Below are 21,943 nucleotides of genomic sequence, written 5' to 3' on the forward strand. Positions count from 1 at the left end.
AGACGCCATGGATAAAAAGTGCGAATCGGTTCTAAAAAGATCCTGGGAATCTAATACCGCTATGTTAAGACCAAGCATTGCAGCTACTTACACAGCCAAGTCCTTATCCTTGTGGTTGTCGCAGCTGAAGGAACATTTGGTCTCAGGCATCCTTAGAGAAGACATTTTATCTTCTCTGCCGATTTTGAAACAAGCTTCTAATTTTTTATCTGACGCTTCTGCGGACTCAGTAAATTTATCCGCTAGATCTGCAGCTCTTTCAAATACGGCAAGGAGGTCTGTTTGGTTAAGATCCTGGACAGGGGATACTGCTTCCAAAAATAGACTTTGTGGTATCCCCTGTGAAGGAGACAGACTTTTTGGTTCGGTTCTGGATGATATTCTGGAAAAAGCTTCCGATAGGAAGAAAGGGTTCCCGACTGAGACCAAGTTCTTCCAGCAGTGGCGATCATTTCGAAACCAGAAAAGGGGGAGGCAAGAACAGAGGAAGAAAAGATGGCTCAGGTTCATGGCAGCCATCAAAAGGTAGAGGTAGAGGATTCCTCTTTAACCAGGACAAATCTTCTAAGCAGTCAAGTTTATGACGCCAGAGATCCTGTAGGGGGGAGACTAAAAAAGTTCTGCACGGCATGGGAAGGAATCTCAAACTCCCCTTGGATTCTGGACATAATCAGGGATACAAGCTAGAATTTTCCTCTCCACCTCCAGAGAGGTTCGTAATAAACAAGAAACTAAGAGTAGATCACCATCTCTTAGGCCCCTTTTCACACGGGCGAGTTGAACGTATTGCACCCGCACTGAATACCGACCCATTAATTTCTATGGGGCTGTTCACATGAGCGGTGATTTTCACGCATCACTTGTGCGGTGTGAAAATCGCAGCATGCTCTGTATTCTGCGTTTTTCACGCAACGCATGCCCCATAGAAGTGAATGGGGTTGCGTGAAAATCGCAAGCAAGTGCGGATGCGGTGCGATTTTCACGCATGGTTGCTAGGAGACGATCGGGATGGAGACCCGATCATTATTATTTTCCCTTATAACATGGTTATAAGGGAAAATAATAGCATTCTGAATACAGAATGCATAGTAAAATGGCGCTGGAGGGATTAAAAAATAAATAAAAAATTTAACTGACCTTAATCCACTTGCTCGCGCTGCCGGCATCTTGTCTGTCTCCTTCTTTGCTGAACAGGACCTGTGGTGAGCATTCATTCCAGGAACAGGACCTGTGGTGACGTCACTCTGGTCATCACATGATCTTTTACCATGGTGATGGGTCATGTGATGACCGGAGTGACGTCACCACAGGTCCTGTTCCTGGAATGAATGCTCACCACAGGTCCTGTTTAGCAAAGGAGACAGACGAGATGCCGGCAGCGCGAGCAAGTGGATTAAGGCAAGTTAAAAAAAAATGTAACCCCTCCAGCGCTATTTTACTATGCATTCTGTATTCAGAATGCTATTATTTTCCCTTTATAACCATGTTATAAGGGAAAATAATACAATCTACAGAACACCGATCCCAAGCCCGAACTTCTGTTAAGTTCGGATTTGGGTACCAAAAATGCGCAATTTTTCTCACGCGAGTGCAAAACGCATTACAATGTTTTGCACTCGCGCTGAAAAATCGCGCGTGTTCCCGCAACGCACCCGCACATTTTCCCGCAACGCCCGTCTGAAAGAGGCCTTAGAGTCTCAGATTCTCCTATTGTTACAGAAAGAAGCCGTTATTCCAGTTCCAGAAGACCAGATAGGCACAGGCTTCTACTACCCAATATTCCTATAAGAAAAAAACTAACGGCTCCTTCACAGCTATTATCAACCTAAAATATCTCAGGTTCATCCAATACAAAAATTTCAAGATGGAGACTGTGAAATCAACAATTAATATGTTAACACGGTATTGCTACATGGTAACGCTCGACTTAGCAGGCGCATATTACCATGTACCAATTTATCAAAAACATCAGAAATATCTACAATTCACAGTATTTTTGGAAGATCACCTTATACATCTACAGTTTCAAGTTCTACCTTTCGGCCTGGCGTCAGCTCCCAGGGTATTTACAAAAATAGTAGCTGAGATCAATTTTTTTTCATCAGAAGGACGATTTCCTCATTTCAGCATCCTCACAGATACTTTTGCAGGATCATCTGAGGACTGTTTTAACTGTCCTCCAGTCTCTGGGCTGGAAGTTGAATTTTGAAAAATCGGATCTAATACCCACCAGAGTAAAGGTATTTTTGGGGATACAGATGGATTCCCATCAGATGATCTCCTTTCTTCCAGAATCAAAGAAAAAAGACCTCATTTCAAAGATCTCAGCTTTTCAGCAGCTCAAAAAGGTTTACTTCAGGAGGATCATTAAAATTCTGGGGCTTATGACTTCAACAATTCCGGCAAGTCAAGTGGGCTCAGTTCCACGGAAGACCCTTGCAGAAGTTTCTCCTGAAACATTGGAACAGAAGTTCACTGTCACTGGACAGGTCTGTGACCCTCTCCCCGAAAGTCAAAAGCTCCCTATATTGGTGGCTGAACATGTCGAACCTGAACCAGGGAGTTCCTTGGCGGACCACAAATCAGGTGGTCATAATAACGGACGCAAGCGGGTCAGGTTGGGGGGCCCACTGCAAAGAGCAACTAGTACAGGGAACATGGGACCCAGGCATTCTCCCATTATCCTCAAACGCAAAAGAGCTACTGTAACGGATCTCCTAGCACCCCGACCGGGTACCTCCGTTGATGGATGCCCCTATTGCTTCCCGAGGACTCCACGCACTCCACTTGACACCGTAAGCACTGCAGACCCCACGAACCGCCAAAGCTTGGTTGAGGTCTCACCGTCTCCTACCCAACCCGGACCTACGACAAGGCTCCAGTGGGTGTACCTCTCCTAAATCCAGAGAGCAGGAATAGCTCTTAGAAGAGCTAGTAGTTATAGCCAGGGGAGTATAGCAAATCTTCAGCGTATAGCAATCCCCAGTATCGATCAGTTACCCAAACACCAGCCTCAACATGATGAAGGGTAAAACAGGAACTCTCTTTATTGAAGATCAACTCAGTATATATACAGTTTAAGAAGTCTAAAAACCTAATGCAATCAACCATGTACAACATGCAAACAGACATCTTCACTCCCTCCATAATGAATGAATAGGAAGAGAGGAGACACATGTGATGGGATTATCTCCTGAGTGTATCATAGGGTGATCTACTCATCTAGGAGTCGGCTGCTATTATAATGAGCTACTTAATCCCATTACTAACTCAATCAGTGGGAGTCTCAGTGCAGAGTTAACCCTTTTTGTGTTGCTGGATCCACACCATGCACCTTTAATGGGCAATCGGAAATATGTGGCATAAAAATTCCACACATAAATCAGGGTTCATAGTTCCTTGTAACCCCAAACAGTCTGAGGGGGGGTCTCCATAATTATGGGTCCATAGTCTGTAGGAAGGAGGCTGGCCCTCAGGCTTCTCCAGCAGCCCTAGTGACGGTTCAGTCCGCCACAGCTACTAGCAGTATTTTTGGCTCTACGGGCGTTTTTACCAGTCATTCACTTCCAGAATGTCAAGATCCTCTCAGACAACAGCACTATTGTTGTATATCTAAACAAACAGGGGGGCAGGAGAAGCAGGACTCTGTGCAAGATTGCATCTCGGATTTCTTCCTGGGCCAAGACGCACATAGTCAATCTCCTCAGTCCATCTAAGAGCAGAAGAGAACATTCTAGCAGACTTCCTGAGCCGGAGGAGGTTATTCCCAGGAGAGTGGAGCCTTAAGAGATTAGTCTTTTTAAAAATGTGCAGCAAATGGGGACATCCGAAGGTGGATCTCTTCGCTTCTCAGAGAAACGAGCAAACGGATCTTCTTTTTTTTTTTATTCCCTCTCATTCAGGGACAACCCAACGAGAGTGGATGGCTTTTCAGGTCCTTGGCTGCCAGATCTTCTATATGCCTTCCCACCAATCCAGTTGATCCCAAAAGTCCTTACAAAGATTGCAGAAGAACGCTCTCATTTAATCCTGATTGCCACATTTTGGCCAAAAAGGGCATGGTTTCCCCTACTTCTGAGTCTATCCAGAAAGAGGTACTGGATTCTTCCTCAGATCCCGGACCTTCTGCTGATTTCAGGCATCCAACAATCAGCGAGTTAAAGCTCACTGCCTGGAATTTGAACGGTCCATCCTGAAATCAAAAGGATTATCCGATTCAGTCATCAACACTCTCTTCTTTCCAGCAGAAAACCGGTCACATCCAACATCTATCTTAGAACTTGGAAGACCTTTCTCCAATTTTCCAAAGACTCCTGGAATCCTACTTTGACACCTGATACTAAGGTAATTTTAGACTTTTTGCAAGAAGGTCTCGACAAAGGACTCTGAGTTAGCACCATTAAGGTCCAGATAGCAGCTCTTAGTGCCTTTTATGGAGATCAGGTTGGCCGGGTTGGATTCGGTCAAGAGGTTCATTAAGGGGGCCAGTAGGCTGCATCCTGTTCATAGATCTACGATCCCTCACTGGGATCTTAACCTGGTCCTGTCTGTCTTAATGGATCATCCATTTGAGCCTCTCGACGAAATCTCTCTCAGACTCCTATCTCTAAAAACAGCCTTTCTTATAGCAATCACCTCGGCTAGGCGAATCGGAGAAATTCAAGCCTTGTCCTGTAGGCCTCCGTATCTTAATATTTTGGAAGACAGACTAGTGCTAAGACACGAACCTTCTTAATTACCAAAAGTGTTCTCGAAATTTCACTGTCAACAGGAAATCTTGTCTACATTCTGCGCCCAAGCAAAATTATCTAATGAATTGAAGTTTCATCATTTGGATGTGCGTAGATTCGTGCTGTCTTATCTAGATTCTACGAAAGAACTAATGAAAACAGACAGTTTGCTGGTTCAATATGCAGGACAAAATAAGGGACAGGCAGCTTCTAAGGCTACCATCGCTCGCTGGATTAAAATGACTCAGCATGGCATATAAATCAGCATGGCATATAAAGAAAAAGGACTCTCTCCACCAACTGAATTAAAAGCCCATTCCACAAGAGAAGTGTCGGCCTCTTGGGATGAAAATGCCTCAGCTTCTTTGTCTCAAATCTGCCAGGCAGCGACCTGGTCTAGTCAATCAACATTTTTAATCACTAAAGGCTGGATGTACAGTCTAACAGGGACTTGTCATTCGGATGAAAAGTTCTGTCTGCAGTAGTCACTCCCTAGCCTGATTTCTTTGTTAATTCTCCTGCTTCGTGCTGTTGGTGAGGCGTACGGAAAAGATGAAGATTACTCTTACCGGTAACTGGATTTTCAGTATAGCCTCCAACGGCACTGGGTTTTTTCCCACCATGATACTTTTCGATTGTTATGTGCTAATGAATGGAGAAAAAAAATTCTCTCCCAAAATTAAGTCTTATTTTCTTCAGCATCATCCTTAGGTATTTACTGGAGAAGGTAAAGGGGAGGAGGCTTTTAAACTTTGTTCTCTACGTTGTTTCCTGTCCCTGGGAGGCGGGTTACCCTCCTGCTTACAGGGAGTGCAGAATTATTAGGCAAGTTGTATTTTTGAGGATTAATTTTATTATTGAACAACAACCATGTTCTCAATGAACCCAAAAAACTCATTAATATCAAAGCTGAATATTTTTGGAAGTAGTTTTTAGTTTGTTTTTAGTTTTAGCTATTTTAGGGGGATATCTGTGTGTGCAGGTGACTATTACTGTGCATAATTATTAGGCAACTTAACAAAAAACAAATATATACCCATTTCAATTATTTATTTTTACCAGTGAAACCAATATAACATCTCAACATTCACAAATATACATTTCTGACATTCAAAAACAAAACAAAAACAAATCAGTGACCAATATAGCCACCTTTCTTTGCAAGGACACTCAAAAGCCTGCCATCCATGGATTCTGTCAGTGTTTTGATCTGTTCACCATCAACATTGCGTGCAGCAGCAACCACAGCCTCCCAGACACTGTTCAGAGAGGTGTACTGTTTTCCCTCCTTGTAAATCTCACATTTGATGATGGACCACAGGTTCTCAATGGGGTTCAGATCAGGTGAACAAGGAGGCCATGTCATTAGATTTTCTTCTTTTATACCCTTTTTTGCCAGCCACGCTGTGGAGTACTTGGACGCGTGTGATGGAGCATTGTCCTGCATGAAAATCATGTTTTTCTTGAAGGATGCAGACTTCTTCCTGTACCACTGCTTGAAAAAGGTGTCTTCCAGAAACTGGCAGTAGGACTGGGAGTTGAGCTTGACTCCATCCTCAACCCGAAAAGGCCCCACAATCTCATCTTTGATGATACCAGCCCAAACCAGTACTCCACCACCACCTTGCTGGCGTCTGAGTCGGACTGGAGCTCTCTGCCCTTTACCAATCCAGCCACAGGCCCATCCATCTGGCCCATCAAGACTTACTCTCATTTCATCAGTCCATAAAACCTTAGAAAAATCAGTCTTGAGATATTTCTTGGCCCAGTCTTGACGTTTCAGCTTGTGTGTCTTGTTCAGTGGTGGTCGTCTTTCAGCCTTTCTTACCTTGGCCATGTCTCTGAGTATTGCACACCTTGTGCTTTTGGGCACTCCAGTGATGTTGCAGCTCTGAAATATGGCCAAACTGGTGGCAAGTGGCATCTTGGCAGCTGCACGCTTGAATTTTCTCAGTTCATGGGCAGTTATTTTGCGCCTTGGTTTTTCCACACGCTTCTTGCGACCCTGTTGACTATTTTGAATGAAACGCTTGATTGTTCGATGATCACGCTTCAGAAGCTTTGCAATTTTAAGAGTGCTGCATCCCTCTGCAAGATATCTAACTATTTTTGACTTTTCTGAGTCTGTCAAGTCCTTCTTTTGACCCATTTTGCCAAAGGAAAGGAAGTTGCCTAATAATAATGCACACCTAATATAGGGTGTTGATGTCATTAGACCACACCCCTTCTCATTACAGAGATGCACATCACCTAATATGCTTAATTGGTAGTAGGCTTTCGAGCCTATACAGCTTGGAGTAAGACAACATACATAAAGAGGATGATGTGGTCAAAATACTCATTTGCCTAATAATTCTGCACGCAGTGTAGTGCCGTTGTGGAGGCTATACAGAAAATCAAACTACCGGTAGGAGTAATCTTCATCTTTTTAAATCCCTCCATGCTGGAAACACAGGGGCTTGTCGAGCAGTGTGCAAAAATTAAAATGGTGTTCCCACAACCACTGCTATCCAAGTGTTCGGAGAGTGGAACATTCTTCAGACTTATGGGTGACCAGCTACTTGCAGCAACGTGAAAGGGCAGGAAATCTATTTATATGCTCACCACTGTACATGCAGACACCATCCTGGCAGTTAGGGAGAGTGGGGCTACTGAAGAGCACAAGCCGTTCTGTGTAACAGACTATAACAAATTTAGGTGGAGGTGTAGATGTTTTTAAATTACCCCTGTTTTGAAATTTACCATATGGTTTCCAATTATTATTCATTTTGTTTAATACCAAAAAGGGGATCTATTGTCAATTTGAGTTTACTCTTCAGTTATTTTGTCAATTATCTCCATCAGTTAGACCCCATTCACACAACTGTATTTTTAGTCCGCTTCTGATCCGCATTTTTTGCATTGGATTGGATGCAGACCGATTAAATTCACTGGGTCCATGAAAAATGCAGACGGCATACTCTGTGCTGTCCACAACTTCATGCCCATTCCGCGGCACCCGCAAAAAATAAAACATGTCCTATACTTTACTTTTTTATGGACAAGTATAGGACTGTTCTATGGGCAGGACGTTCCTGTTTTGTGGATCTGCGATTTGGGGACTGCAAAAACTGCAACGGCTATGTGCATGAGCCCTTATTGTGAGCTAAAACCAGCTGTGGGTCAGAAAACGCAGAACAGGCACAAATCTTTCCATAATACCTTTATCTCTGAGTAGGCTTCACTACTGGTTTTGCCTCCCAATAACTGACCAAATAACTGAAGTGTGAACTCTGTCTTATGTTCTGTTTAGCTTGTGGGCTTTCCAGGGAGGGAGAGATCCCTTTGAGAGGGTCTTTGCCAATGGCAGGCAATGACGGGGACAAGCCTCCCTAGCATCGCGGGTGACGCTAGGGAGGCTCTTACCCATCACCGTCTGCCATTGGATGTTTTCATCCGCACGGCAGCCGTGCAGGCTTCAGAAGTGATGCGGGTGCCAGTGAGCCTGGTAAGTACATTGTGTGGGTATATTGATGGGGGGGTGCATTTCAGGGGTAGGATGTCCCCTTTAAGCCAGTTTACTTTGCACAAGCCCACATCCGTCTCTTCCAGTATGTACTGCACAGCATTGAAACAGACACTCAAAACTTGTCCCATGGTAGGCCAAAATAAAAAATTGTTTTAAAACAAATTAAAGGTTAAAGTATAAAAAAAACACCCTTTCTCTAAATCAAGCCATTTACAATAAAAAAATAATATATAGATGCATTGGTTGTCTCATCTGTAATAGCTGGCTTTAAAAAGTATGGTGTAGTGGGAACACTGGAAAAAATCCAAATGGGGCAGAATTGGAGAAAAAAACTTAACACATAATTACATAATTTTATGGGTTTAGTTTGTATGGCGTTCCCTATGCAGTAAACTAACCTGTTCACTTTATTATTCTGGTCTGTACAATTACAGCAGTAAAACATTTATATAGTTTTTGTTGTGTTTTAATACTTAAAACAAAATAAAAACATGGGGGTCATTTATTAAGCTGAAATACACCGGCAGTGGCGATCAAATATATAGAGAACAACACACAATTTCCGAAATGTCACGGTCATAGTGTAGTCCTATGTGAATATATCCTAACATGAGTAAAATAGCAGTATTTTAAGATTATTTTATAAATTGTATTTATTCTAAAGCACAGAATAAAAATGTAAATGAGAAAATTGAAAAAGAACACTGATCAAAATTAGAGAACACTTTCAGATACCTGCAAGTTATTGGTGTTAATCTGGCAACTGGTGCTAATTTCCTTTAATGATCTGACAAACCCTATTTAACTGGCAGCCTAACTTTCCAGTTTTTACTGACTTTGCCAAAATGGTGTGCCGTTCCAAAGTGACTCAAACCCTCCGGCAGCAGGTTGTCCAGATGAAGGCCAAAGGGGGTTACCCTATCAGCCATAGCAAGAGAAGTTGGTTGTTCAAAGTCTGTGATTTCTAGAATATTGCATCTTTACAACATCACAAACTCATTCAAGTCCCCCAAGAAGGGTGGTCGTCCTCGAAAGACAAATGCAAGAGAGGACAGGATAATGCGGAGAATCTCCATGGGTAATCGTTTCAACACTGCATCTGGAATTGCTTGCCAGTTCAGCACTGAACAGGGTAAGGATCTGTCTCGTCATACAGTGTCTCGATGTTTAGGAGCATTTGGACTGAAAGTCCACTCAGCAGTGACCAAACCTCTCATTAGCAGAAAGAATCAAAAGGCTAGACTCACCTTTGCTGAGGAGCATGTTGTGTGGACAGAGGAGAAGCGGTCCAGAGTTAATTTTAGTGATAAAAGCAAGTTTAATGTATTTGGGTTTGATGGGAAACATTATGTTAGTCGACAAACTGGGGAAAGACTGAACCCAAAGCGTGTAAAGAAGTCAGTGAAAGGTGGAGGAGGGAGTGTCATGGTTTGGGGAATGTTTTCTGCAGCAGGAGTTGGACCTCTTATACAGCTACATGGCAGAGTGAATGCAAGTGTGTATCAGAACCTTCAACAACACATGGTTCCTTCCTTGTGTTCATCACTCAATCAGCCAGCAATTTTCATGCAGGACAATGCCCCCCGTCACACAGCAAAACGGGTAAAGCAGTTCCTTGAAAGGGGAAACATTGAAACAATGAAATGGCCAGCCCAGAGTCCTGATCTAAACCCAATAGAAAACCTCTGGAAAATCCTTCGTGACAAAGTTATGGTCAAGAAACCCACAACGGTCGCAGAACTGTTGAAGAGACTGGGAGAAGAGTGGACCAAAATCACACCAGAGCAGTGTGAGAGACTAGTGATGTCCTATGGCCACAGATGTGCTGAAGTCATTCAAAGCAAGGGCCTGTACACTTCCTACTGATTGGTGACTGGTGTAACCTTCAGAAAATTTTGTTAGAATATTTCTCTGTGCTACAGTCATTGCTGTTCTCTTATTTATGATCATCAGGTTTTCTGAAAAATAAAGGTTTTATGTTGATATACTTTGGTTATTTTGGAAACACTGTTCTAATGGCATGGTGTACCCCATACAAAAAAATCCTTCAAATGATGATCAATGTAGATTACATTATTTCTGAGAAAATCAAGTGTTCATAAATTGTTCTCCAATTTTGATCGCCAGTGTATATTAGGCGTATTTCAGGCGCAGATTGCAGCACAACAGCTAGCAATTTGCGACTTCTTCTTCTCTCCGCTCAAATCAGGTCTAAAAAAGTGGACGGTCCTGCGGACCCGTCTCATTCACCATTTTCTACGTCTGTTTCAAGAGCAGAAATAGGTCTAAATCTAAGACTGCTTAGAAGTCTAAAACGCCTTCTTAATAAATGTGCCCATAGTTTTTATTTATTAGCAAATTCTGGACCCCATAATTTTTTTTTTTTTTAAATAAATATATAGTTGTTTTGGGGAATTGAGTCAGCACAACCTGTATATAGGTGCAGACCACTATGGTGAAATACATATACAAACGGAGAATACAAATGTGATCGCACTCTATATCCAGCATTCTGCCCTGCCTCCATCCGGCAGAATGCTGGATATAGAGTGCGATCACATTTGTATTCTCCGTTTAAATATATAGTTGTGCAGGCAGTATTTTTTGATGACCTATCCTCAATATCCGATCGGTGGGGGTCCAACACCGGCACCCCCTAAAGGCCCCAACATAGTAATTATTCCTCCTTTTATGCCTCCGCACAGTATTTTTTGCCCACATTGTGCCCCCTTCACAGGTTCTGTCCAGATATGTGCCCCCTCACTGTAATATGCCCAGCTAAGTGCCCCCTTCACAGGCAGTAAAAAAACAAACAAACTCCACATACTCACCTTGTTCCCCAGCAGCAGCAACACCAACAGCAGGACACACGGAGCTCTCGGCCAGCCCCACTCCCTGTCCAGACCTGCAGTGTGAAGCGCACACGGGGAGGAAAGATGGAGCAGGGAGCCGACGGACGGCTCTTTCTTCATCATTATAGGCAACTGTCTCTGCTTCCTATGGAAATGGGGACAGCTACCAGAAAGCAGGACAGCCACTGAAATCTGGGACTGTCTTGCCGGATCTAGGACGGTTGAGAGGTATGGATCAGCTGTTTGAAGAAGGGGCAGTGCTCCGTGCGAGCGCTTCTTCCTGTCATCTGGGAAGCTCTAAACAGTCATTGAATGGAGGATAGGTTATCAAAATAATACCCCTGTGCAAGCCCTTTCAGTCTATAAAGTCGTATGAGGGCCCTTATTTTTTATTTTATTTTTGTGGGGTGATTTGTAGTTTTTACTGATACCAATTTGGAATGTGTAAAAATGCACTTTTTATTCACTGTGCAGAATAAATACATTTATATTTTAATATGAATTTTGGGACATAGCAGTGCAAATAATCTTTTAATATTATTTTTAGTAGTAAAGGGGATAATTTCCATTTTTATTTTTTTAATATGCTATCTTCAGATGGGAGATCCGCTGTGGTCTTGTGGAGCCCTGCCACCTGCATACGAACTACAGCCGTAATAGTCTCCGATTTTTCAGAGAGACCAAAGCTATTGCAGAGAATGAACAGCTTCCCCCATCCCCATGCATGGAAGCCATTGAGGCCCTGGGAATGCTGGGCTCCTAGGGAAAGCTGCCTTGAATACTGTGATCACAATTGACCATGGCATTTGAGGGGTTAATTTTCTTCAAAAGCCTTCTCTGAAGAGGGCGCCATCTTTAATGACCCTACTACTGATATCTATAGAAGTATGGTGATGGAGAAATGGTTAATGAAGATTAACATATAAATGTACTCCAGCTCACCTAATAAGATGAAGTCCAGTGCACGGAAATGATCAGGTTAAATCCGAAAGACATGAAAGAAGTAGGATCCAGCACTCCACAAAAGCATTTGACGTGTTTCGAACACAGGTGTGTTAATGAAGATGTCTGTGTTTTTTTTTTTACTCCTGCAGAAATGTCCTATCCTATAGGACATGTTCTATAATTTTTGTGGTGGCCACGGAACAGACATACGGACATGGAGAGCGCACGGTGTGCTGTCCGCATCTTTTGTGGCCCCATTGAAATGAATGGGTCCACATCTGATCTTCAAAAAAAGAATACGGATCAGAGGCGGACTGAACATACGATTGTGCGCATGAGCCCTTAGTCATGTTTCAGATGGGCAATGCTTCCAACAGCACCGAGCCTTTTTTTCCCCCCTGCTATTCAAATGAGAAAAAATGGGCCGTAGACATCATGTGTGCGTGTTTTAGACCTCGGCCACGTTCACTGTCCAGAACATGGACAAGTTCCTACCGTCTGCCTGAAGGGGACATAGACTGCATGGAAGGTCATCTAATCATGTTTGACTTTACTCTGCACTACTTTTCATTACACAAAGACAGCACTTCAATTACAGATAGTCTGAATTGGGTCCACTTGTGTTTCAATTCCTCACAGTTTATAAGACCTTTGCTTGCTGTTATCGAATGGAAATGAGCGAGCAGCAAGTCCTGGTAAGGGCTCATGTACACTTTTGTTTTTGTCCGCATCTGATCCGAATTTTGTGCAGGTCGGATGTGGATCCATTCATTTTAATAGGACCACAAAGGATGCAGACAGTTTTGTGAACCGCAAAAACGGCTATAAAGCTTCCATTCCATCAGGTTTTCATTACCCCTTATAGGCAGGGTAGGTTAGTCTGTAACAAAATGGATCCATCATGGATGCTGTAAAATTGAAACCAGTGAAACCATCATGAACAAAGCCTTAGCTGAAGACCATATAGGAACCTTATTATAATTCTATTGCAACTGGTGAAATCTTGCTGAATACATAGGGGTATGCTAAAGAATGCCTTCTATTCTTTAGCCTCTCGCAGCTCATAATGGCTTGTCTCAAGGTGAGGAAGATGTTCATATTGTTATAAAACACGGTATATAAAATATAGAAAGCATTGCAGCACTTTGCTTGCTACTTCTGGATTAACAGTAAATTTTGCACAGGTTTTGACATACTAAGGTTTGTTAAACTTCTTTTTTTTTTTTTTTTTTTTGTCACTGCTGTCTCTGTGGTTTATAAGACTGGCTTAAAGGGAATGTGACACCTATAATTGTAGATTATTTTTTTTTTTAAATGATTTCCTGATTATGTGGACAGCCATTTTGCCTAAGCTGTTAACAGTATTTAGAGATGTTTTACAGCAGCCACTGTAGGCCATCGACACAATTGACAGGAGGGGATGCATTGATGATCTATACAATATTTTTCTAGACATGCTCTGTGATTTGTGCAAAGGTCATTCTGCAGAAGTAGTTGATGATCTGTGTTTATATAGGCCTTGTCCTGTCTGATGATAATGAGATGACTGCTATGAAGTGTTATCAACATATAAGGCTTACAGTGCAAAAATTGCAAAATTTTAGGATCTTTTATTAAATATAGTGACATGGAAAAAGTAAAGAAAATCACCAAAGATTCTAAAAAGTTTAACAAAAATATGATTTAACCCCTTCAAGACGTTCGGATTTTCCGTTTTTGTTTTTCACTCTCTGCCTTCCCACAGCCATAACTTTCTTATTTTTCTGTTCACATAGCTGTATGAGGGCTTGCCTTTTGGCAGGACAAATTGCAATTTCTAATGGACCATTTAATATTGCATCCAGTGTAGTGATAAGCTGAAAAACAATTGTAAATGTGGTGAAACTGGAAAAAGAGTGCTATTTCACCATAGTTTTAAGATTTCCATTTTTACGGCATTCCCTGTGCAATAAAAATGACCCGTTCCCTTCATTCACCGGGTCCGTACGATTACCACAATACCACATTTGTATAGTTTTTCTTGTGTTTTAATACAACTAAAAACTTTGGAAAAAAGAAAAACTGATATTTGCTTTGCATCACCATGTAATTTTTCAATGTTTGTCTATTGCGCTGTGTGGGGGCTAAATTTTTTGCGGGGTGATCCATAGTTTTCAGTGTGTATGCCATTTTGCTCACTTTTTATCCAATTTTTTGGGGGGAGATAAAGCTCCAAAAAATTATGAATTGGCCATTTTTGTTTTTCTTTTTCGTTACAGCATTCGCTTTAATAGTATGGGCATTTATTTATTTTTCTTTTCTTTTTATGGGGAAAGGAGGCTAAATTGAATTTATTTTATTTTTTTACTTTTTTTTGTTTTTTAAACCTATATTAAGTCCCCTTAGGGGACATTAACAAGCAGTTAGATCATCTATGAGAATTGTGCTGTGTTCTTATGGAGCCTGCCACCTGTAAGCCTCCATCGTAACTACTGCCCTGATAGCCTCAGATTCCTTCAGAGGGACTGCTGCTATTACAAGAAATGATTGATAAAGAAATATGGAGGGTGGTCCCTCAGGGGAGAAAAGGTGCAGTGGCACCCACCCCCCAATACTGCTCGGCAGTTAAGACTATATGAAACAAAGGGGGCAGCAATGTGTTAAAACCTAACTTTTATTGTCAAAAATTAAGATCCCTGAAATGGGAAAGAGGACCCCTTACAGACAAACAATACAGACAAAGGCAAGGAACCTGGTATGCCAGGTCACCTTTTGATCAAGTCCGCAATACCGCCTTTAGACAGGGCGGAAGTAGGACTGATAGACCAATGAACATAAATAAAGTTAAGACCACGGCAGTGTGCCTAGAGATCTATAGACATGCCAATAGGCAAAGAAAAGGGTAGGTCTTACCAGTGGTGGACGGTCTGGACCTTCTCGTGCGGTACACAAGCAGAGGTGGTTCTCAAGCTTGAACAAGTCCTCCAGTGGGTGGTTACTTTGTGCTGGAGGGCCACAGGGAGAGTCTGTCCCTGTTTGGCCTGTTGTGCCCTAAAGTAAACTTCCTACCACGGAGTCCTATCCCCGCAAGGGGTGGCCCCCACCGGAACCTAACCCTAAGTAAATTACCCTAGGTGACCCTGTCAGGGACAGGGAAAGTGGCCCTATTAGGGGCAGGGAAAATGAACCCAGGGTGTATCAAAAAGGTAGAGGTAGTAAAGAGCTTGTATGGAGATATACTCGACGTCCCATACAAGCTCTTTACTACCTCTACCAATATTAAGTAACGTTTGGCTTCTTTACTACGCCCATATGCAGCATGACTACCCAAAACTTATTCATCTCTGCTGCATCTACTGGGGTCCTACCTAGGGGTCTAGCGTATGGCGAACTAGGGTTCTGAGCAATGAATTGTTGGGCGTACAAATTGGTTTGGGCCACCATTAGATTTACAAAATCTTCAGAGAAGGAGATTTTGAAAAAATCTAGCTCAGTGAAGTCCGCACAATCTATCAGAATTCCTGAGTTGCCTACAAACTCTGGAATTTGGGGCTGATAATTGTCAGGGGGTGGGGTCCATGTGGGCTCACTTTGGGGGGCTGCCTCTGCTGCTACCCTGGGGCGCCTTCTAGAGGGTCCCTCATCAGCGAATGATTATAATGATGAGGGGGTAGAAGAAAAGAGGAAAGTGGCATCCTCTTCTCCCTCACTGGCAGACTCGGTATCTGAGGCAGGGATGGCGTATGCCTCTTCAGTTGAGTATACACGTTGGGATGAATGGGACATTTTTATTTTATTGGGGTGTAATGTGTGAAACGTGTACACCTTTATTTAGTGTGGGGTGTGTATGTAGTGCTTCTTACACGTGAAGGGGCTTGTAATAAATTTGAAATAAAATTTAGAAGAAAAGTTGTAAAAAAAATAAAAAAAAGTTTGCAGAAAAAAACAACTTGCAGCGCAAACTGAGCAGATGCGATCAAAATGGACACTACTGATCGGTACTCAGTGGTTGCAAAATGCACGTACGAACATTTGAAAAAAAAAAATCAAATGTGCAGATGCTACTGAGCACACTGATAGGTGTGCTCTGCAGCACGCACACAAATCGTGTGTGCGTGCAAAAACTGTAGTATAAAACTTTACTACACTGGCTAAAAATGTAATGTTCTATCTATCTATCTATCTATCTATGCCTAACTACCAGTTCTTTTTTTAACCAAAAAATAAATAAAAAATCAGCACAAATAATCTGCCGGTGCTGTTCAGGCAGGTACTCCCTGAAAAGCACTTAGCGGTTACAGCTCGCACGCAGAAAAAGTGATGCAGAGCTGGAAAATTGTAAAAAAAAAAAAAAAGGCATGGACCAAATGGCGTCCGTAAAAAAAAAAAAAGGATGGGTGGGACGGGGGGTGGAGAGGGACAGGGACGGAGGGATCTAGAACAACTGCAAATGAAATCTGTGCAGCTATTCCAGATCTTCTTTTCAGCAGCAAAGGGGTTAAATTCGCAGTGGTGGTACACCAAGTCCCCGCAAGCCACAGCAGCACAGAACCTCTCTGCATGCAGTCACCAGCTAGAATGGCTGCTTGCAGGGAAGTTCTGCCTCTTCCTGTGCAGCTAATAGCACTGCCATTGGCTGGAGCGTTGTTCCAACCAATCGCAGCGCTGGCAGGGGACCCAAAACACTGGTGTTCCCTGCCTCACCTCGGATGTGACCGGTGCTGACCAGTTCAGCACCGTCCACTGACCTCCTTCCGACCCTCCCTGCAGCTGCTGACAGCTTCCTGCTCTGCGATGTGACCGACACATTGATCGGCCAATCGCAGCGCTTGGAGCTGCAGGTTGGTGGATTGGCACCATGCGGCTCTTTCCCGGCATGGCTGCCTGCCGGTAAGAGCAGCCAGGGTGCAACGATTCTCCCCGATCTCCCCCCCCCCCCCCCCCCCCCCCCAGAGCCCTGCCAACCTCATGAAGTACATGTACAGTACAGACCAAAAGTTTGGACACCCCTTCTCATTCAAAGAGTTTTCTTTATTTTCATGACTATGAAAATTGTAGATTCACACTGAAGGCATCAAAACTATGGCATCCACACATGTGGAATTATATACATAACAAACAAGTGTGAAACAACTGAAAATATGTCATATTCTAGGTTCTTCAAAGTAGCCACCTTTTTGCTTTGATTACTGCTTTGCACACTCTTGGCATTCTCTTGATGAGGTAGTCCCCTGAAATGGTTTTCACTTCACAGGTGTGCCCTGTCAGGTTTAATAAGTGGGATTTCTTGCCTTTATAAATGGGGTTGGGACCATCAGTGGCGTTGAGGAGAAGTCAAGTGGATACACAGCTGATAGTCCTACTGAATAGACTGTAAGGCTACATTCACACGTCAGTATTTTTCTATAATCCGATTTTCTGTCCGTTTTTTGCGGATCCGTTGTTCCTGAAAATGTTTCCGTATGTCATCCGTTTTTTGCGTATCCGCAAAAAACGGAAACATGTATAAATTTCAATAAGCAAATAAAGTTGTTTTGGATTTCTTAAAAAAATAAAATAAAATTTAAATGTAATTTCCAGGAACGGATTCCGTATAAAACGGATGACATCCGTATGTCATCCGTTTTTTGCGGATCCATTGACTTTGTATTGTACCAGGATCCGATTTTTTTCAGGAAAAGAATAGGACATGTTTTATATTTAAACGGACATGCGGAACGGAACAACGGAAACGGACAGCACACATTGTGCTGTCCTATTTTTTTTCAAGGACCCATTGAAAATGAATGGGTCCAGATCTGGTCCTGATCTGTTCCTGAAAAAACGGAACAGATCAGGAAAGAAAAAACGGACGTGTGAATGGACCCTTAGCTGCTTTTTTCTTGCCATAATACAAATTCGAACAGTCTATTCAGTAGGACTATCAGCTGTGTATCCACCTGACTTCTCCTCAACGCCACTGATGGTCCCAACCCCATTTATAAGGAAATCCCACTTATTAAACCTGACAGGGCACACTTGTGAAGTGAAAACCATTTCAGGGGACTACCTCTTGAAGCTCATCAAGAGAATGCCAAGAGTGTGCAAAGCAGTAATCAAAGCAAAAGGTGGCTACTTTGAAGAACCTAGAATATGACATATTTTCTGTTGTTTCACACTTGTTTGTTATGTATATAATTCCACATGTGTTAATTCACAGTTTTGATGCCTTCATAGTCGTGAAAATAAAGAAAACTCTTTGAATGAGAAGGTGTGTCCAAACTTTTGGTCTGTACTGTACGTCATGGGTCTTTAAGTCCCGTCAAGATATGACGTATATGTACGTCATGGGTCCTTAAGGGGTTAATTGCATACAATTACAAAAGTATTCAGATCCAGGTGCTGGTTTTAAACCTGTAGAATATTTTTCGTGGGACAACCCCTTTTAACTTTAAATAAAAGTTTACATGTTCCCCCAAATGGTGCTAAAATGCTGCAATTTGTCCTTCACAATTAAGGAGTTAATGGGGAACTAAAGGGGTGTGTTTTTTTTTTTTTTTTTTTTTTCTTTTCTTTTCTTCTGCTCCTCTCCTGACAGAGCTAAAACAAGGATGTAAAAACCTATGCCATCCTGTTCTGAAAGAAACTGTCTAGCTATTGAATATTTGTCAAATAAAGCATTTTTGACACAACAATAAAATGGCTTGCTATCTGCCACACTTGTGCAAGGGTGTGAATGTGTACTATGTAAACGTTACTATGATGTTTTGCAGAACGAAACTTGAGACTTTAGATTTCCTAAGCCTGACCTTATTTTACTTCCACCAGACCTCTGTGCCATAAGATGTTCCCTCTCAAAAATTGTTTTGGCTTTGCTCCTAAAAGCTTTACATTCCATTACATATGAGCCCTCTAACTTCTTGAGCATCTACAGAATGAGGTGACTAAGTGACTTGGCTGATTTGACGTTGCTAATAGAATACCATTTTTGCATTATAGGTGTGTAAAGTGAGTTTGCTGTTCTATTTTCAGTGTATCTCTCCCATATGATAAGTGATTTCCAGGGCATTTCAGGCTTTGAGGATTTGCTCATTTTCCCACCACTGAAAATGAGCAAATCCTTGCACGCAGCCTTCCTGCAGGAGCGGAGACCCTGTTTGTTTTCTCTTTGGGGTCTCATTGTAGTCCTCTTTCTGCCAAAAAGAAAATGCTTAATAAGCTCTACACATACACCATTAGATTAAACATTGCCTAGGCTGGGGTAGACAGAGTTCATGTCTCCATGCGTGCGCTGCCTCGCAGCTTCACTCCTACTGTCACGGAGATACAGTGCTGCAGTTCATCCCCCAGGAGGTGGGAATTCCTTCCTCAGCACGAGATGTGAACAGGTTGTAAGCCACAGGCACGTACGCTGTCACTCAAAAGTAGGACATTGCTGTACTTTTTCTCAGTGTATGAAGGAGAGGGGGGAAACATGGCTGCATACTAATGCACATACATATACCTGTACTGTACACATGGCACTGTCGATGGTTTTCTTTCTTGCAGAACAATCGCCACTTCTGATAAGTTTAGTTTTCTTTTTTGTAATTTTGTATTTTCTGGTACTTTTATATTTAAAGGAAACGTGTGACCAAAAATGTTATCTGCCAGTCTGCACATTTCTTAATTCTATTTCCTGAACATGATTATGGCCATCTTGCCTGAGCTGTTCTTAACAGCATTTACACAGTATTGAGAAGATTTCTTTCAATTTGATGCATCTTTAAAGGGAATTTGTCACCACCAGTTTTATTGTGTCCTAACTAAAGGCAATATAACCTGGTAACAGATCCCCTTAGCAAAATGCTGGGTCACGTTCTTTAATTGACCCAGCCATTTTGCTAAAATCTCGTATTCCTGCTTTCACTGGCATCAGCATCCCGTGATCTATTTTGCAGGGTGCCGATGCGATACACAGAGAGTCCGCTCCCTCTGCAACAGATTACATGTGGTAAACGACATTGCCCGCTACATGCATGGGGTTAAACAGCCCGGATCCGGACTCCTGCCTGTCCAGCCTGTTGGAGCAGGAGCGCAGCTCTCATGTGAAAGCTGAGCCCCCACTCTGTGTGAAATGGCGGAGGCCCAGCCTAAGGCCCATTAGTGACAGCCGTAAAAATAAGAAAAAGGCGTATGTATGGGTGGTCACTAAGGTGTTAAAAGTGAATCAGGCAGAGGCGCTGTAATTGCAGTGTTGACAGTGAGCAGGCAAACAGTGAAGAGAAGGCAGTGCTCATATGAGTGCTGCAGTCTCTTCAAATAGCTGATCAGCCGGCTGTTAGACTCCCTCTGAACTGATATTGATGACCTATCCTGAGGATAGGTCATCAATATCTGAAACGGAACAACCCCTTTAAACCGAACACTTTTGTCTAGAAATCACACTGTTCACTGCAGGTGATGCTTACAGCTTGCCTTCCTTTACCTCTTTGCACAATTACCTCAGGACAGGTCATAGAGCAAGTCCATAACTAGAGTTGAGCGAACCTGCCTTTTGGCAGGTTCGAGTTTAGGCTCTGGGTTTAAATTAATTAAATAATGGATTCCTTTTTGCATGCCGTCATAATACCAGGGTATGGCCAGCAAAACAGAACCCTCGGAGCTGGCCATACACTTGTATTATGCGGCATGCCAGCATTGAATTACGTGATCGATTCCATGAGAATCCATCACGTAATTCACTTAAACCCCAAACTATCCATAACACTTTTCAGTAAAAGTCCGTATGCCATCTGCAGTCTACAAGTTTCTATGGTTCATGTGACTGCTGTGCACCATATCTCTGAATGCTGTTAAAGGGAACCCATCAGGTTAAAAATGCAGTCCGATCTGCATGCACCATGTTTTGGAGCATAATAAGCTCATTAGATTGATAAAGTTTGTGTAAAAAGATCCACTATAGCGTCATTCGTTCAATTAAATTCTTTTTATTTTCTATGTATGTTAGTCATGTGGTGGTCCTATTAGTGATTAATAGCTGAGTATTCCTACAGAGATAGCTGCCAGTCTCTAAATAGGACTGCTCACATGATCTTAAGCAAAGAAAGAACAGGCAAGATGGCTTCCCCATATTCATGTACAGAAAATAGAATAATTTTTTTTAAATCAGAAAATAGATTTATACAGTATTTTTGCCCTATAAGAAAAAAATTTATTCATTGGACCTCGGATCAGACCACCAATCGGAGCCCCCAGTGTTAATCAGATATCAGCTCAGTGCCCCAATCAGATCGCCAATATTAATAAGACCCCCATTCAGACCTAAGATCAGACCCCCAATGTGAATGACCCCCAGTTCAGACCTTGGTTCATACCCCCATGCCCAGAGCAGACAAAAAAATAAAAATCAACTTGCCTCTCCTGCTCCAGATGTCCCCACCACTCCAAACATCCAGTGCTCTTCCCGCCGTGCTGTGACCATTCGTCGCACAGCATGTGGTCGCAGAGTGTCGTCAACCTTCTGCTGTGCGCAGCCACAGCACAGCGAGCAGCCAAGGAAGACCAGGAAGCGATGAGTACAGCACCCGGGGAGCGCTACTTTCACCGCTTCCCTGGCCTCCTGTACTTATGAGTGCTTTCATAATAAATACCCTCATTAGTATTCGCGTCTTATAGAGAAAAAATATGGTAGGTTATACATTTACTTTTTAAGAAAAATGTTGACTGAACCAACCACTTTCAATGGGACCAGCTAACTCCCCTGACATCTGGCATTGTAGGAGAAAGATATGGTATGTTGGGCAGCTGAGAACCCAGATACGATCCCCAGTACAAACGAGTAACCGTTTTTACACTGCCGTTTTTCCGTAAAGTTTGTGTAATTTAGCATTTGTATTCTACTGTGTGTAGTGTGACTCAGCATATGACCTTACTTATCACAGGTCCCCTAAGGACACCACTGGGCTCTA

At 42.6% G+C, this 21,943-nt stretch overlaps 1 protein-coding gene across 5 annotated transcripts in view; it reads left to right on the top strand.

Moving 5' to 3' along the window:
- Positions 1–21,943, top strand: part of EDC3 (enhancer of mRNA decapping 3) — a 73,847-nt gene that overhangs the window by 24,686 nt on the left and 27,218 nt on the right. The gene's annotated exons all lie outside the window — the stretch shown is intronic.

This window comes from Bufo bufo, chromosome 1 (genome assembly GCF_905171765.1).
Source record: "Bufo bufo chromosome 1, aBufBuf1.1, whole genome shotgun sequence".
NCBI classification, from domain to species: domain Eukaryota; kingdom Metazoa; phylum Chordata; class Amphibia; order Anura; family Bufonidae; genus Bufo; species Bufo bufo.